This window comes from Perognathus longimembris, chromosome 7 (assembly GCF_023159225.1).
Source record: "Perognathus longimembris pacificus isolate PPM17 chromosome 7, ASM2315922v1, whole genome shotgun sequence".
Classification (NCBI taxonomy): Eukaryota; Metazoa; Chordata; class Mammalia; order Rodentia; family Heteromyidae; genus Perognathus; species Perognathus longimembris.
The window spans coordinates 61,826,110-61,843,994 of record NC_063167.1 but is presented as its reverse complement, the minus strand read 5'-3'; the positions used below and the strand labels follow the sequence as shown (position 1 = coordinate 61,843,994).

Genomic DNA, 17,885 nt, shown 5'->3' with positions numbered 1-17,885 from the left:
CACGACACTTCGCCAACCCCTGAAGGGCCAACGGCGGTGCGGGACACGCACACAAAGCAGCAAAAGTGAGTCCCCCATAATCCCTTCCCCCAACGGGAGACCCAAGCCCGACAAAAACGATATATCTCCCTCCCTCCCCCTCCCCACTCCCGTGGGAACAAAGATTCCCCAAATCAGGCGGGAAGCTCCCAGCAGGCACTGGGAAGCCAGTCTAGCAGGGGAAGGGCGGAACAGCCCCAAGCCCCCAAAGGTTCCTGAACTGGCAGAACCGGCCCCGTCCCCTTCCCAACAGGGGCCAGGGACGGCCGGCAGGGCAAGCCCCACCCGAGGCGCCTAGACCTTGCGGACTCTTACAACTAAAATCACAGGCGCTGGTGGGCAATACCAGCCCAGCAGGGTCACCTGAGCCTGATCTCGTTCCCCCTCCTCGAAGCGGAGGCGAGGTCTGAGGGTGCCAAGCCACACCCGGACAGTCGATCCCACTGGGCCCCACACATACTGCTTCCCCCCCCCAACGGACTCGCGGGAGGGCGCAAGCACAACCCAACAACCCAGGGCTCGCTCTGGGAGGCAGACCCCACTTAAGTGCCTGTTGTAGGGGACTCACAGTGCACAGGAGGGCGGGGCCCCGGCGAAAGCGCCCGCTCTGATAGGCGTGCCCTGCACTGGTGGGCGGGGCCACAGCGACAGCACCTGCTGACGCAGACACGCCTACACAGAAGGGAGGGAAGAACTACACAGACTTCCAGATGCGCAAATCACAAAGAAACATAACTCAGTTCATCAAAGGACAAGCCAACTCGCCAGCTCCAAAAAGCAGCACGACTGGAGAGGAGATGGAGAATAAAAAAGCAAATGAGGACATGTTAACAGGAATGATCGAAACCGTCAGAAATGAAATCAGAAAACAATTCCAGGAGTTTAGAGCGGAAATCTGGAAGGACACCCAGGAAGCCAAGAAAGAAATGGAAGCAAAACTGGATACAATGCAAGCCTCGTTTAAAGAAATGGAAGCAAAAATGGATACAATGCAAGCCGCCTTTAAAGAAAATCTCCACACCCTGAGAATTGAAATGCATGAAAAAATAGATTTAAAATACAACTCTTTAAAGGAAGAAATTTCCACGATCAGAGCTGATATGACAACCATGAATAGCTCTCTGACATCCATAAACTCCGCAATTGAAACCATAACACAAAGAGTGGACCATATGGAATCCAGAATCTCTCGCCTGGACGATGAAGCAGCTGACAACAACCAGAAAATGACCACACTCCAAGAAAAGGTGAAGCTTCAGGGAAGATTACTCCAGGAACTAATGGACAAAGACAAGAGATATAATCTGCGTATAATTGGAATAGAAGAAGGAGCCGAATATCAGAGCAGAGGGCTTAATCATGTTCTCAATAAAGTTATTGCAGAAAACTTCCCCAATCTCACAGGGGACCCCATCCAGGTAACCGAAGCCTATAGGACACCTGGCAGGCCAGACCCCAGGAAAACCACCCCAAGGCACATAATATTCAAGACTACAGACCTCAAGATTAAAGAGCAAATTCTGAATTCAGCCAAAGCGAAGAAGGAAACTTTTTTCAATGGGAAGAGGATTCGAATAACATCCGACTTATCCACACAAACTTACCAAGCTCGAAGTGAGTGGAAGAACACCATCCAAGTACTTCAGAATAACAATTTACAACCTCGGATCAAATATCCAGCGAAACTGGAGTTCACATTCGAAGGGAGAACCAGATCTTTCCACACCAAAGAGGAGCTAAAGGAGTATGTGAATAAAAAACCAGCCCTACAGCGAATATTAAGAGGGGAAGCCCACCCAACAGAGATCGTAAAAGACACACAGACAGATTCAGAAAGAAACTTCAATAGCCAAAGTCCAGCAGAAACACAAGCTCACTAAAGACAAGAAGAAAAAAAAAAAACAACAGGAAAAAACAGCCCAACAAGAAAATGGAAGGAGAAAAAACACCCTTATCCTTGATCTCTTTAAATATAAATGGCTTAAACTCCCCGATCAAGAGGAGCAGACTGGCAGAATGGATCCGCAAGCAAAAAGTTGACATCTGTTGTCTACAAGAGACCCACCTTACAGCAAGGGACAAAAACAGGCTTCGAATGAAAGGATGGAGCAAGATCTACCAAGCAAATGCACCCACCAAAACGGCAGGTGTAGCCATCCTGATCTCAGACAAGCTGGATTTCTCTTTAAAGTCCACTCAAAAAGACAAAGAAGGACACTACATATTGATACAAGGAAAAATCCAGAATCAAGACATCACGGTGATAAATGTATACTCACCGAACAAAAGAGGCCCGACATATGTCAAGCAAATTCTCACAGAATTACAGAGCAAGATAGATGCAAACACAATCATAGTGGGTGACTTTAATACTCCTCTCTCTCCAAGAGACAGATCCAACACCCAGAGGATTAGTAAGGGAGCTGAGGACCTAAATAACACCATTGCCCAAATGGATCTAACAGACCTATATAGAACCTTCCACCCTACAGAGACCCAATACACCTTCTTTTCAGCAGCCCATGGATCATATTCCAAAATAGACCACGTCATAGCCCACACAAAGAACCTCAGCAAATACAAAAGAATTGACATCATCCCATGTATTATATCTGATCACAGTGGATTAAAGGTAACCCTCAACAACAAAGGATACCACAGAGCCTATACACACTCTTGGAGGCTAAACCCCACGCTGCTATCCAACACTTGGGCCACAGATCAAATTAAAGATGAAATCAACGAATTCATAAGCCACAATGACAAAGAAAACACATCACAAAGAAACCTATGGGACACAGCTAAGGCAGTACTGAGGGGCAAGATCATTGCACTCAGTACCCACATTAAAAGAATGGAAGCAGAGCAGGTGAATACCCTCACGATGAAACTAAAACAACTGGAGAAACAAGAAATGACAGAATCTAAAACGACTAGGAGGGGAGAGATTACAAAGATTAAAGAAGAGATAAATCTGATTGAAAATAGAAAGACCATTCAACAAATAAATAAGACTAAAAGCTGGTTCTTTGAGAAAATAAACAAAATTGACAGACCCCTTGCAAGACTCACAAAAAAAAGAAGAGAAGAGACTCATATACGTAAAATCAGGGACTCCACAGGAAAAATTACAACAAATACACACGATATTCAAACAATCATAAGGAGCTATTTCCAAAACCTCTACTCAACAAAAAACAATAATTTTACAGAAATGGATCAATTCTTAGAGAAGTACAAACTGCCCAAACTGAACCAAGAAGAAATAAATCAACTAAATAAACCAATAACTTACGGTGAGATACAGGAGGTAATCAAGAACCTCCCTACTAAGAAAAGCCCAGGCCCAGATGGATTCACCAATGAATTCTACAAAACCTTTAGTGAGGAGCTAATTCCAATACTCCTCAAACTCTTCCGCGAAATAGAAACGGAGGGAAAAATCCCGAACTCATTCTACGAAGCTAATATCATACTCATCCCCAAACCAGGCAAAGATCCAACAAAAAAAGAGAACTACAGACCAATATCACTAATGAACACAGATGCAAAGCTCCTCAATAAAATATTAGCTAACAGGATCCAGAAAGTGATCAAGAATATCATACATCATGACCAAGTAGGCTTCATCCCTCAGTCACAAGGATGGTTCAACATCCGTAAATCAATCAATGTAATTCACCACATAAACAGAACTAAAATCAAGAATCACATTGTTATCTCAGTCGATGCCCAAAAAGCCTTTGACAAAATACAACATCCATACCTATTAAAAGCTTTGGAGAGAACAGGAATAGATGGAACATTCCTCAAAACAATAAAAGCCATATACAACAGACCAACTGCTAATATCATATTAAATGGAGAGAAACTTAAATCATTCCCCCTAAACACAGGAACAAGACAAGGATGCCCACTCTCCCCACTTCTGTTCAACATAGTACTGGAATCCCTAGCCATAGCAATAAGGCAAGAGGAGGACATCAAAGGGATCCACATCGGCAAGGAAGAAATCAAGTTATCCCTATTCGCAGACGACATGATCTTATATCTCAAGGACCCAAAAAACTCAGTACCCAAACTCCTACATCTAATAAACCAATTTGGCAAAGTAGCAGGATACAAAATCAATCCACAAAAGTCAGCAGCTTTTCTGTACACCAGCAATAGACAAACAGAAAAGGAAATTATGGAAACGATTCCATTTACAGTAGCCAAAAAAAGAATAAAGTACCTAGGGATCAACTTAACCAAGGACGTGACGGACCTATTCAATGAAAACTACAAAAATCTAATAAGGGAAATCAAAGAAGACACAAGGAGATGGAAAGACCTCCCATGCTCATGGGTAGGCAGAATCAATATAGTGAAAATGGCCATACTGCCCAAATTGTTATACAAATTCAATGCAATACCTATCAAAATCCCAGCCACATTCTTCACTGAAATAGAGAAACCAATCCATAAGTTCATATGGAACAGCAAAAAACCTAGAATAGCCAAAGCAATTCTAGGCAAAAAACATAGTGCAGGAGGTATCACCATACCAGACTTCAAGCTCTACTACAAGGCCATCATAACAAAAACAGCATGGTATTGGTATAAAAACAGATCGGAAGACCAGTGGATTAGAATTGAAGACCCAGAAATAAAACCGCACTCTTACAGCCAACTGATATTCGACAAAGGAGCTAAAGACATACAATGGAATAAACATAGCCTCTTCAACTACTGGTGCTGGGAGAACTGGGCAGCCATATGCAGAAAACTCAAAGTAGACCCAAGCCTATCACCATGCACCAAGATCAACTCAAAATGGATCAAGGACCTCAACATCAGACCTGAATCCTTGAAACTACTGAAGGACAGAGTAGGAAAGACACTAGAACTTATAGGCACAGGAAGGAACTTCCTGAATAGAGTCCCAGGCGCACAACAAATAGGGGAAAGACTCAACAAATGGGACTACTACAAATTAAAAAGTTTCTGCACAGCTAAGGTCATAGCCACCAAAATAGAAAGACAGCCAACGATATGGGAAAGGATATTTACCAGCACAGCAACAGACAAAGGCCTGATATCTGTCATCTACAGAGAACTCAAAAAACTAAGCCCCTCCAAGCCCAATAAACCTATTAGGAAATGGGCAAAAGAGCTAAAGAGAGACTTCACAAGAGAAGATATAAAAATGGCAAAGAAACACATGAGGAAATGCTCAACATCCCTGCTAGTAAAGGAAATGCAAATAAAAACAACCCTGAGATACCACCTCACCCCAGTTAGAATGGCCTATACTCTGAACTCAGGAAACAACAAATGCTGGAGGGGCTGTGGGGAAAGAGGAACCCTTCTCCATTGTTGGTGGGAGTGCAAATTAGTACAGCCACTTTGGAGAACAGTATGGAGGTTTCTCAAAAAGCTCAATATAGACCTACCCTATGACCCAGCCATACCACTCCTAGGCATCTATCCTAAACAGCAAAACCCAAGATATCAAAAGGACATTTGTACTTCCATGTTTATCGCAGCACAATTCACAATAGCCAAAATTTGGAAACAACCCAGATGCCCCTCCACAGATGAATGGATCCAAAAAATATGGTACTTATACACAATGGAATACTACATAGCGATTAGGAATGGTGAAATATTGTTATTTGCAGGGAAATGGTCAGAACTCGAACAAATAATGTTGAGTGAGACAAGCCTAGAACACAGAAAACAAAGGGGCATGATCTCCCTGATATATGACTGTTAACAAAGGGAGATGGAGAGACAGTAGAGACCAAGTCTGTGAACACTGTATATGTGCTTGATACATTGTATACTGCATATGGGTCTACCTGACCTAGACAAGGGATGGGAAAACAGGTTGTAAGATATCACAAGAAATGTACACAATGCCCTACTATGTAACTGCACCCTCTTTGCACAGCACCTTGTAAAAAAAAAAAAAATTTATGTTCAATTGATAATAAAAAAAAAAAAATAAATTAAAAAAAAAAAAAATTAAATTCCTCCAAAACAAATCCTCAAAGAACCAACTGCCCCCCAACAAATGGGCTAAAGACCTAAAAAGAGACTTCTCCGAAGAGGAAACAAGAATGGCCAAGAGACACATGAAGAAGTGTTCAACATCACTGGCCATAAAAGAAATGCAAAACAACACTGAGATTCCAGTGTTCCCAGTAAGAATGTCCATTATCAAGAAAAGTAATAACAACAGATGCTGGAGGGCATGTGGCCAAAAGGACACCCTACTACACGGTTGGTAGGAATGTAAACTGACTCAGCCACTCTGGAAAGCGGCATGGAGTTTCCTCAAAAGGCTAAACATAGACCTCCCCTATGACCCAGCAGTGCCACTTTTGGGCATTTACCTCAAAGATTACAAGCAAGAGCACATTAAAGCCACCAACACAACAATGTTCATCACAGCACAATTTGTGATTGCTAAAATATGGAACCAGCCCAGATGCCCCTCAGTAGATGAGTAGATCAAGAAAATGTGGTACATGTACACAATGGAATTCTATGCCTTTATCAGAAAGAATGACATTGCCCCATTTGTAAGGAAATGGAAGGACTTGGAAAAAAAAATCATACTAAGTGAAGTGAGCCAGACCCAAAGAAACAAAGACTCTATGGTTTCCCTCACTGAGAATAATTAGTACATGTCTAGGATAGTCCTAACAGAGGATTACAAAAGCTCAATAGCTGTGTCCATGCTAAACAAAATGAACTCCAAGATATGGAAACAAATGGTTTATCATTGTTATTTTCAATATACCATGTGAAATTATGCCCTTTTTCTTTTGTCTTTCCTTCCCGTGGTTTTACCCCTGATATCACTGTAACTGACTTTTTGTACTCTGGATATTATATATGTGTACTGGAACTAGAAAAGGGAAAGGGAATACCAAAATGGAGAGGCAAGGGATAAAAAGAGAAACCAATACAACAGCAATACTTACAAAACTGTATGTGTAAACCAACTGTACAACTCGTGGGAGGGGAGGGAAATGGGAAGGCGGGGGGAAATGAGGGAGGAGGTAACAAGTTGGATAAGAAATGTACTCACTGCCTTATGTATGAAACTGTAACCCCTCTGTACATCATTTTAACAATAAAGAAATGAAAAAACCAAAAAAAAAAAAAAAAAAAACTTTGAGTTTTAGGTAAAAACTTTTAGTTGTTTTAGTTTTTACTTACTTATAAAAAAAAATCTCAGGCAATATTTATATGCCCAGATGGCATACTGTTACAATGTTCCTGTATAATGAAAAGCTATTATTTTCTGACACCTTATTAAATTTTGTTCTACAATTCCAATCAGATAAGCATTGTTCCTTCTCAAGTTTGAATTCCAAGTGAACTTGAAAAGAACAATTAAAATAGTGTACTGTGGGCAGGGCTCTGGTAATGAAGATACTGTTTGTGCTGGGCTCCTGTTTGGTTTGCAGATATTAGGAGAAATTGGTGGATGACAGGAAAGGAGATATGGGAAGCAGTAATTTTTTTTTTTTTTTGTCAGTTATAGGAGTTGAACTCAGGGCTTCGGCACTGTTCCTGAGACTCTTTGTGCTCATGGCTAGCACTCTGCCACTTGAACCACAGCACCACTTCCAGGTTTTGAGTGGTTAATTGGAGATGAGTTTCACCTGGACTTTTCTGCCTGGGCTGGCTTTGAGCCACACTCCTCAGATCTTAGCCTTCTGAGTAGCTAGTATTACAGGCAGGAGCTACCAGCGCCCACCCAGAGTAATCTTTTTTTCCCAAAGGATTGGCTCACTTTGCCTATTGCTGTGTTCTTATACATATGTTTGCTTGCCAATGGGAACATTTTAATTTGTGATGAGTGAGTCTCTTGAGAGTCTGCTTATTCTGTTTGTCAAGGGTTGTGAGAAGGGAGTACAGCAAAGTAAATGTAGGGTACATATGTATGTAGCCAGAAAAGGTGAAGCAAACTAGTATGAATGTGGAAAGTTAAAAATTCATGGGCAGGAGTAGGTGGAGGAACACTTGGTAGAGGGATTGAGGGTGGGTGAGCTGTACTCTGAAAAGACATTTTGGGGAGACGAGAAAGCACAGCTGGAGACTCAGAGCTGAAGGGAGGGGCATTATGTGGACTCAATTTATTGTGTAGAGATTTGTTGAGGTCCTGCTGTGTTTTGGGAACTTGGCTACAAAGAAAAGTACTGTACAGTACCAGGAGCAAGAATAATGGAAGGCGAGGGATGTCATCTTAGAGGCCACCTACCTGAACCCCAACACACTACAACTTATTGATGTGTGTTAAGAATCTGGATCTTGTGCTGTGTTTGGTGGCTTATATCTGTAATCCTAGGATCATGGTTTGAGACCAGCCTGGGCAAAAAACTTAATGAAATTCTGTCTCAGGTAATAAGCCAGACATGATCAAGTGTGTCTATGAGCCTAGCTATTCCGGAGGCCATAGGTAGGTAGGATGATTGTAATTTGAGGCTAGACCAGGACAAAAAGGTAAGGCCTTACCTGAAAGAGAGAGAGAGAGAGAAAGAGAGAGAGAGAAAGAGATAGAGAGAGAGAATTCTTGGGGTACATAGCTCAAATGGTAGAATGCCTGCCAAGCAAGAGACCCTAAGTTCAGACCCAGTAGTGTACCCCTCCATAAACAATCAAAAACAACAAAGTACTTGAGTCATTAGAGTAGACAGAAGAACATGAGTTAGCTAAGGAACCTTTCTGATAGAAAAAAAATGGGTGTCATTAACTAGAACTGTCAGTGTTTTTCTGACAGTCTGGAAGCTTAGTTTCAATATTGGCATTAATATTTGCTCTAGGATAAAGTGTTTCTAAACAAAGAACCTGTTGTTTCTGGTAACGCAGAGGCAAATTTTCAAATGTGTCTCAATTTAAGTAATAGATAAGTTTCTTGTAAGAATCATGCTCTGAATGAATTTATTTAAAATGGGTTACAAGAATCAACTCTCTTAAAGAAACTGGATGGAGAATCTCTGATTTCTATTTTTAGTCGCTGTAGTTCAATGTGTGCATAATGTTGGCAGATTGCATGGTGGTAGAAGGAAAGGAGCATAGAATTTGGAAAACTGAGATGTGTCTTGCCTTCATAATGAGAAGTCTGACCTTGGGCAATTCTGTGTAATCCCACTGAGTTCAAGTTTTCTGGCTTTGCTAAAGAAGAATTTACATGAAATAAGATAGTTGACCTAAAGAATGATTGGATTATGAGACTTAGTAAGAAGACGTATTTTCTTTCAGAAAAGCAGTGAGCTCATATGTCAATAGCTTGATCAGTGTTCTATCCATATTCTAACTAGAAAATGCTACTGGATAATTCTTAAGTTTGTATCATCATTTTTCCCCCGAAAAGACTAGATTACTACCCTTGCTTCTTTTATATCTAAAATATGTGGCATTGGTACTTTGGAATACCTAGCAACATATAGGGAAGATAAAGTGGTTTGAAAGTACTACCTCAAAAGTGTTAAGTTTTTATTGGTTATTATAACAGTGCAGTTGGAAGGTTTTTTTTTTTTTTTTAAATCATGAAGACTTTATTAGAGAGAAGGAAGAAAACGGGAAGTGGTGCTGTGGTTCAAAGTGGTAGAGGACTAGACTTGAGCAAAACTGCTCAGGGACAGGGCCCAGGCCCTAAGTTCAAGTCTCACAACTGAAAAAAAAAAAAGAAGAAAGGAAAAAAATATATATATATGTATATTTTTTTTGGCCAGTCCTGGGCCTTGGATTCAGGGCCTAAGCACTGTCCCTGGCCTCTTCTTGCTCAAGGCTAGCACTCTGCCACTTGAGCCACAGCGCCCCCTTTGGCCGTTTTCCATATATGTGGTGCTGAGGAATCAAACTGAGAGCTTCATGTGTAGGAGGCAAGCACTCTTGCCGACTAGGCCATACTCCCAGCCCGAAAAAAATATTTTTAAACAGTGCTGGAGATTGAACTCCTAGCAGGCAAGCATTCTATAGCTTAGGTACATTGCCAGCCCCTGAGCATTTTTATTAATTTATGGGTTACACTCTAGGTTTATTTCTTTAATGTACTTAAAAAATTTCCCCCCAGGCTGGAAGAAGCCAGGGACAGTGCTCAGGCCCTGAGTCCAAGGCCCAGGACTGGCAAAAAAAAAAAAAAAAAATTCCCCCCCAAATCTTAGGTTAATGAAATGATTTTTTTTTTTTTTTTTTTGCCAGTCCTGTGGCTTGGACTCAGGGCCTGAGCACCGTCCCTGCCTTCTTTTTGCTTAAGGCTAGCACTCTACCACTTGAGCCACAGCGCCACTTCTGGCCATTTTCTATATATGTGGTGCTGGGGAATTGAACCCAGGTCTTCATGTATACAAGGCAAGCACTCTTGCCACTAGGCCATATTCCCAGCCCATGAAATGATTTTTGTAGAGGTGTATACATTTTCTTGTGTGTCAGTACAGGAGCTTCAACTACTGGCTTCATGTTCTCCCTTAAACTTTTTACTCGAGACAGGCACTCTCTGCCACTTGAGCCATGTCTGCTTTTGACTTTTTGCTGGTTAATTGGAGAGAAGAATCAGACTTTTATATTTATGGTGGCTTTGAACCACGATCTTCATATCTTAGCTTCTGAGTAGCTAGGATAACAGTCGTGAACCTCTGTGGCCAGCTTGACTTCTTTATTCTTTATGTTTTGATTATAAAATTCACCTGTGAGTCACAGAATCTACTCTGTGCATGTAGAGCATTTACAGAGCTTTAGTTTCGATGCCACTTGACCCCAAAATATGATTTATTGTATTGTTTTTCCTACTGAAATAGCAGTAACACCACCAGTATAACACTAATATAACTAAGTTTGTTTTAACGACTTGTCATGGATAATGCACTGTATAATAGTTTTCTCTGACTTGACTACTGTAATAGAAATCTGTGTGTTCTAGTGGCAGGTTTGTAGTTGCTCTTAAAGCCTTCAAGTTGCCCTGGGCTTGTGATGATACTAGGTTTGTGCAAAGCAGAACTGCTTCTTTTCTTTTTCTTTGAAATTACCTGAATGCATTAAAAAAATCTTTATATAAAATAGTTTCATCAATCAACTTTCAGCTGTAACTGAGGTATACTACAACACCTTACTTGAATTCCTCTTGGTTTTCAGTTATATATTAAGAGTCTCAAGTCTCTCAAGTTTTCTTGGGGGGAAAAATAATCTACAGGGTCACTTTTAACACAAGTCTCATGGTATAACTGGTGTATCATTGAACAGAAGTGGATTGATGGACACGTTTAGATTATGTGAAATCCTATTCTGTTAGTAAGTTCTTTGTTTCATAGGACTTCAAAATGGAGTTTTGGTTTTCATTGTGAATGTTTAACTAGACCTGGACAGGGAACAATTCAAGATCTGCACTTGTAGAGATAAGCTAAATTCACAGAGAAAGATTACCAGGATAAAATTTGAAGAATGATTATGTGTTTAATTATTCTGTGTAGGGTGAAAGGACAGGGTTCTATTCTATCTTTCCTATACCTTACTTAACAGGAGAACAAAAACATCTTGGAAAGATGCCAGTAATTTGTTTTCCTCTGATCATTTTCCTCCACAAACCTATTATTTTGTTTGGATTTTCCCTCCCTCCCTGGACTTGGAGCTTGAACTCATAGCTTGGGGCTGTCCCTGGGCATTTTTGCTCCAGGCTAGTGTTGTACCACAGCTCCACTTCTGGCTTTTTTTTTTTTTTTGCTTGGGTGGGTGCTTAATTGGAGATGAGTCGCTTAGACTTTCCTTCCCAAGCTGGCTTCAAGCCATATTCTCAGATCTCAGCCTCCTGAGTAGCCACAATTACAGGTGTGATTCACTGACCCCTAGTGATGACTAGATCTTCTAAGGATCTAAATTCAACATAAGCTAGGAGCAACTGAGCAATTTGTTATAGGTTGTATTATGTATGCTTGTGTGTATGTTTGTACATACGTATATACATATTGTTTATACTAGGGCTTGAACTCAGGGTCTCACACTGTTGCTTAGCTTTCGCACTAAACATTGGTGCTCTGCCACTTGAGCCACAGCTCTACTTCTGGCTTTTTGCTAGTTAATTGGAGATAAGAGCCTTTCAGATTTGTCTGCCTGGGCTGGCTGGCTTCCAACCTCAGTCCTCAGATCTCAGCCTCCTAAACAGGTTTAGAGACATGAGGCATTGGTGCCCAGCTGTTACAAGTTTTAGAATCTTTATACCAAACAGTCCTTTAGGGGTAGAGGACATTGGGCCTACAGAATCATTTTGACACATGATGGAGCAGATGTATGCTTCATGTATGTTTCTTATTGGCTATCCCTGGTTGTTTCCTAGTATTGATCATTTTTTACAGTGTATGAATGATATTATAAATATCCAAATGGTTTTTGGCAGCAAAAGATTCCATACCTGTGGCTCTGGATGATGATATGTAAGGTGATTATTCTTGACTATCAGCTTAACTGGACTGCGAAACTCCTATGAAATTCGTGTTTCCAGAAAGGCTTAACTAAATGAGGAGGAAGACCCACCCTGAATATCAGCAGCAACAGCTCTTAGGTTGGGGAGACCTGATAGAATAAAAGTGGGAGGAAGTGCAGGTATACTGTCTTCCTGCCCACAGTGATGTGAACCATGCTGTTCCACCATGCTCCTCCCCACTGTGATGGTCTGAAACCTCCGAAACTGTGAGCAGAATCTTTAGTTGTTTCTCTCAGGAATTTGGTCCAGGCCATAAGAAAGCTAACCAACACAGTGATGATGATATGCTAATTATGTGACCTTTGTGCCAGGGAGTGTGCTTAATACTTTATGTATTATTTCTCTTAATCCTTAGGAAACATGAAAGTGTTGTCTTTATTAAGTTCAACTGCTTAAATTGAAACTGGATTTTAGAGAGGTTGAGTAATTTATTCAAGTCAGAGCTGCCATAGGATAGATAGTTTAGTTATCCATTTTACTTTTAGCTATGTTTCTTAGAAACAGACTCAGCCTTTATCCTGCTCATGGTGCTGCTGGGCAGTGGAAAAATGTAAAATAAAATAGTCCAGCGAGCCTTCCTTCCCAAAGTGTAGGAGTAGAAAAAAGAGATCAGTGCCACACTAGATAATCATGTGTGTTTGTACATACAAAATGACAAATGGCATCATTTGTATTAATGTATATTGTATGCTGCTCTGTGATGAGAAGTCATCCTGGATTTTTCTTTTGCTCCATTTCAATCCAAGTCCTGGCAGTTCTTTCTCCATAGCTTGCCCCTGCATTCACCTGTTTCTGCCTTTGTGGTTGTGAAGTGTAATATTGGAAGCCTTTATTGTTGCCTGCTTATTACAGTGTACCCATAGTGTAGTATGAGTGATCTTTTTTCCTCTAAAACCCTTCCAACAAATTTGCATTGCACTTTGGAGAAACCCAACTTCCTACCTTCTTGCCTTGCTTTCTATGCTTCAAACACATTGGTCTTCATGTTTTTCTTAAGTTTATTTCTCTGGTCTACTACTGGCATTGCTGTGGTCATTGATTGCCTTGTGACTTACTCTCCATGTTGTCTAGATCCTAGTTCACCTTACCATTTGTTTTAATCAGTTTTTAAATCATCGTGACAAATGCCTGAGTGAAACAATTTCAAAGGAAGAAAGGTATTTATTGGGTTTTTGTTTGTTTTGCTCAAGGTGTCAGAGGTTTTGGTCCATGGTCAGCTGGTTTCCTTACTGTGGGCCTGAAGTAGAGGTAGCCTTCCCTCACTAACCTAGATGGTACAGCCCAACATTCTTCCCTCCTGTGATTGTTTTCTTTGTAGTTCTTATTACTGTTACTATTGCTTGCTCCTTTAGTGTCTTTCATTTACTCTTTCCAGAAGGAACTTCTGGAGAGCAAAGCCACCCTTGTGCCTGGTACCAAAAGTACAGGAGCTCAGTAAATACTCACTGGATGACTAGAAGTCCTCATCTGGTAGTTTTCAATATTCAGAACATATCCTTGATTTATGTTCACATCTGGTCTGAAGACACGTTTTGTTTGGCTTGTTCCATAATGTTGAGTTCTAACTTATTAGAGTCAAGAGGGTAGACCTTACGGGTACAACTTGATAAATTGCTGTATGTTATTACCATATATCCACCTCTTAGATCAAGATGTAGAACATTTCCAGAACCCCAGAAGCCTCTACTGTCCCCTTCCCACAGGGTAACTTGATAGAATTAAGAGTTGTAATAATTAGCTTTGTGTGCATGTGTATATGTGTTTTGGAAATGGAACTTGAACTCAGAGCCTCACACATTTTTTGCTCAAGGATGGAACTCTACTACTTGAGCCACAACTCCACTTTCAGCTTTTTGCTGTTTATTTCTGCCCAGAGCTGGCTTTTGAACTATGATCCTTAGATTGCAAGAGAAGCATTTGCCCCAAGTGTTGTCATGTGTCACTAGTTTGCCTGCAGTCTTCACCACTCCTTCTCTCCCAAACCTTGCAATCAATTACCAGTTGTCATTAATAATGTCATTTGACTTCTTTTTCTTATGATGGGGAAACATTTCCACTTTTAAGACTTTTGCTACATATTGCCTAATTGCTGGTGGTATTACAAATTGCTGTTCTTTGAGCAGAGTGCATTACAAGTGTTCTTTCCCTACATCTGTGCCAGCATTGTGATTTACAATTCAAAATTTTGCTAATATATTTAGGACAAACAAAAGACAGGAATTCTGGCCAAGAAGCTTTTCATCTTGCCATCTACATAAATAAAAATTATACTTTTAAAGGCTATATTATAGAAATAATATGTAGTACAATGCTGTATTTTAGAATTACATTGTAAGTTGTCAGGTTCCAATATCATATGTGTGAATTAAAGGAGACTATGGGAAGCCTTTGATCTTTCTTTTCCCCATTCGTGTAATTTAGTTGTACAAGGTTTACAAATTACAAGTGTAATTTAGTTGTGCATGGTTTTACCATGAAGTTTACACATATACATGTAAAGTACTTATATCATTCACCACTCTTGTTATTCTTTTATAGGAATCCACCCCTCCCCCTTACTCCCCCTTAATGTTTTCTAATGGATTTCATTATGTTTTTTTTTTTTACATATGTAATGTACTTTACTCATATTCACTTCCTTCATTCTCTCCTACATCTCCTTCCTCCCACAAGCCCCCTCTTCCCCCCAAATAATCTCCCTTTTACAATCATGTCTTTTTTAAAAATAATTACTTATTTATTGTCAAAGTGATGTACAGAAGGGTTACAGTTTCATATGTAAGGCAGTGGGTAGATTTCTTGTACAATTAGTTATCTCCTCCCTCGTTTCTCCCCTCCCCCATGTCTTTTTTTTTTTAAGGCCTAGAATCATACATATGAGTGAAAAGAGTAATATTTGTCTTTTAAAGTTTGGCTTATATACACATATAAAATATAACAATTGTGTGGTTGAACTTGGGTCTAATTCTCAGGATATATGACTACATACATATAAATATTACAAAACACTACAGGTCCCAAAGACTGTGGATAATGGATGCTCAACTTGTATTGTTTAGACATCATATTTTCATTTGAAACTTATTCCTTGCTACACTATTTTCCAAAGTAGGTTAGATATTCTGGATTATTAGCTATTTTCAATATGTATATACATGCACATGCATTTGGTAATTTATATTAACATTTTTCTATTTAAATAAAACGTAAGTTGAAACATTAAAAAAGTTTGGCTTATCTTGCCCAACATGATACCTCTAGTTACTGTCCATTTTATTACAAATAACTTTATTATTTATTGATGAAAATACTCTGTTTTATACATACCATGTTTTCTTAATCCACTTAATCCATCTAGGCTGATTCCATAGCTTGGCTATTGTGAATAGTGCTGCAATAAATGGGTGCGAGGGATCTCTTACATACTTAGATTCCTTCAGATATATTTCCAAGAGTGATATCTCAGGGTCATATATGATAGTTTTATTTTTAGTTTTCAGAGGACTCTTACTACTGATTTATTTAGTGGTTCCACTAATTTACATTCTCCAACTAACCCCCCCACCCCCGCCCATTGTTTTCCTGATGATAGTTCTGATTGGAATGAGATGGAATTTCACTGTCGATCTGATTTGTCTTTCCTTTATGACCAAGAATGTTGAACATTTTACAATATCTTTTTTGGCCATTTATACTTCTTTTGAGAACTGTTAATTTGCTCATGTATTAATTGGATTGTTCTTTTAGGCATTTAGCTTTTAGTAGGGCTCTTTTTCTGGATATTAATCCTTTATTTGATGAGTGGCTAGCTAAGTTTTTTTTTTTTTTCTGTTCTCTATGTCTGTGTCTTTATTTGGGGAGCTGTTTTCTTTATTTTGGGTAATTGATTACTAATTTGTCAATTGTTCTTATCTCCTGAGCAGTTGGAATACTATTCAGAATTCCTGTATCTTCAAGTGTTTTCCTTTTTTTAAAAAAACTAGTTACAAGTCTTATATTACAATCTTTTAAAAAATTGATTTATTTATTGTCAAAGTGATGTACAGAGGGACAGTTTCATACATAAAGCAGTGAGTACATTTCTTATATGTGGCTTATTGGTAAAGTGCTTGCCTAGCATGCATGAAGTCCTAGGTTTGATATTCCTCAGCACCATATAAATAGAAAAGGCTACTACAATCTTTTGATCCCTTTTGAATTGATTTTTGTACATAGATTAATCTAGCTCCTCTGCTCTCTATCAGTTTTCCCAACATCATTTGTTGATGAGTCTGTCTTTTTCGCTATAAATCATGTGGTTATAGCTGTGTGTATTATTTCTGGATGTTTTCCGTAGGGCTACATAACTGATTTTGTTGTGATGGTTTTATAGGATAATTTGAAATCAGATATTAGGATACCACCAAAATTGTTCTTTCTGCTCACCGTTTTAAATATTTGAGGTCTTTTGTGCTTCCATATGAATTTTTTTATTGACTTTTCCATTTCTGTGAAGAATGTCATTAAGATTTTGGTGGGATTGCATTGAATCTGTGGATTGTTTAGGAAGAATAACCACTTCCACAGTATTCTGCCAGTATGAATATACAAGGTCTTTATCCTTTAGTCTTATTTCAGTTCCTTTCTTCAATGTTATATAGTTTCATTTTCATTTTGAGGTCTTTCACCTTCTTGGTCAAAGTTATTTATTTATTTTCTGGGCAGTACTGGGATTTGAACTTGGCCTTGTGCTTTTTAGGGGGCTTTGAGATTTTTAGGGGACTTTGGCTTGAGTTTCCCTTCTTTCTTTCCTTCCTTTTTTCTTTTGCGGCTTTTGGAAATGAGATTGATTAATTTATTTTTAGTGTGATCGTTATTGGTTTATAGAAAATGTAGTGAGTTTTGTAAGTTGGTTTTGTATCCTAATGCTTAAGGTATTAATCTAAGAACTTTTTGGTTGAGTCTTTAAAATCATATTATCCACTATAGAGACAATTAGATTTCTTTATTATTTGTACTTTTATATTTCTTTTGCCCTATTTGGCTAGGGATTAAAGCCCTATATTGATTAAGAGTAGACATCCTGTCTCATTCCTAACTTGAGAAGATGTTATTTGTCATGTGTAAGTTGAAGTAAGTTCTTGCTATAGTTTCTACAGTTTTTATCATGAAAGAACATTGAATTTTGTCAGATTCTGTATCTGAGAAGATCGTGTTTTTCTGCTTTATTTTGTTTATGTATTTTTATTTAAGATTCTGTACTTATTGATCTGTATATATTCAAAAATCTTTGCATGCCAAGGATGAAACCATCTTGATCAGTGGTATATGATCTTTTTTAAGGTGTTACTGAATTTGTTTTGAAAGTATTTTATTGAGACATTTTGCATGT

The 17,885-nt window shown here is 39.2% G+C and overlaps 1 protein-coding gene across 2 annotated transcripts in view; it reads left to right on the top strand.

Moving 5' to 3' along the window:
- The window catches only part of LOC125355347 (SSX family member 2 interacting protein), a 61,458-nt gene that overhangs the window by 14,304 nt on the left and 29,269 nt on the right, over positions 1 to 17,885 (top strand). The gene's annotated exons all lie outside the window — the stretch shown is intronic.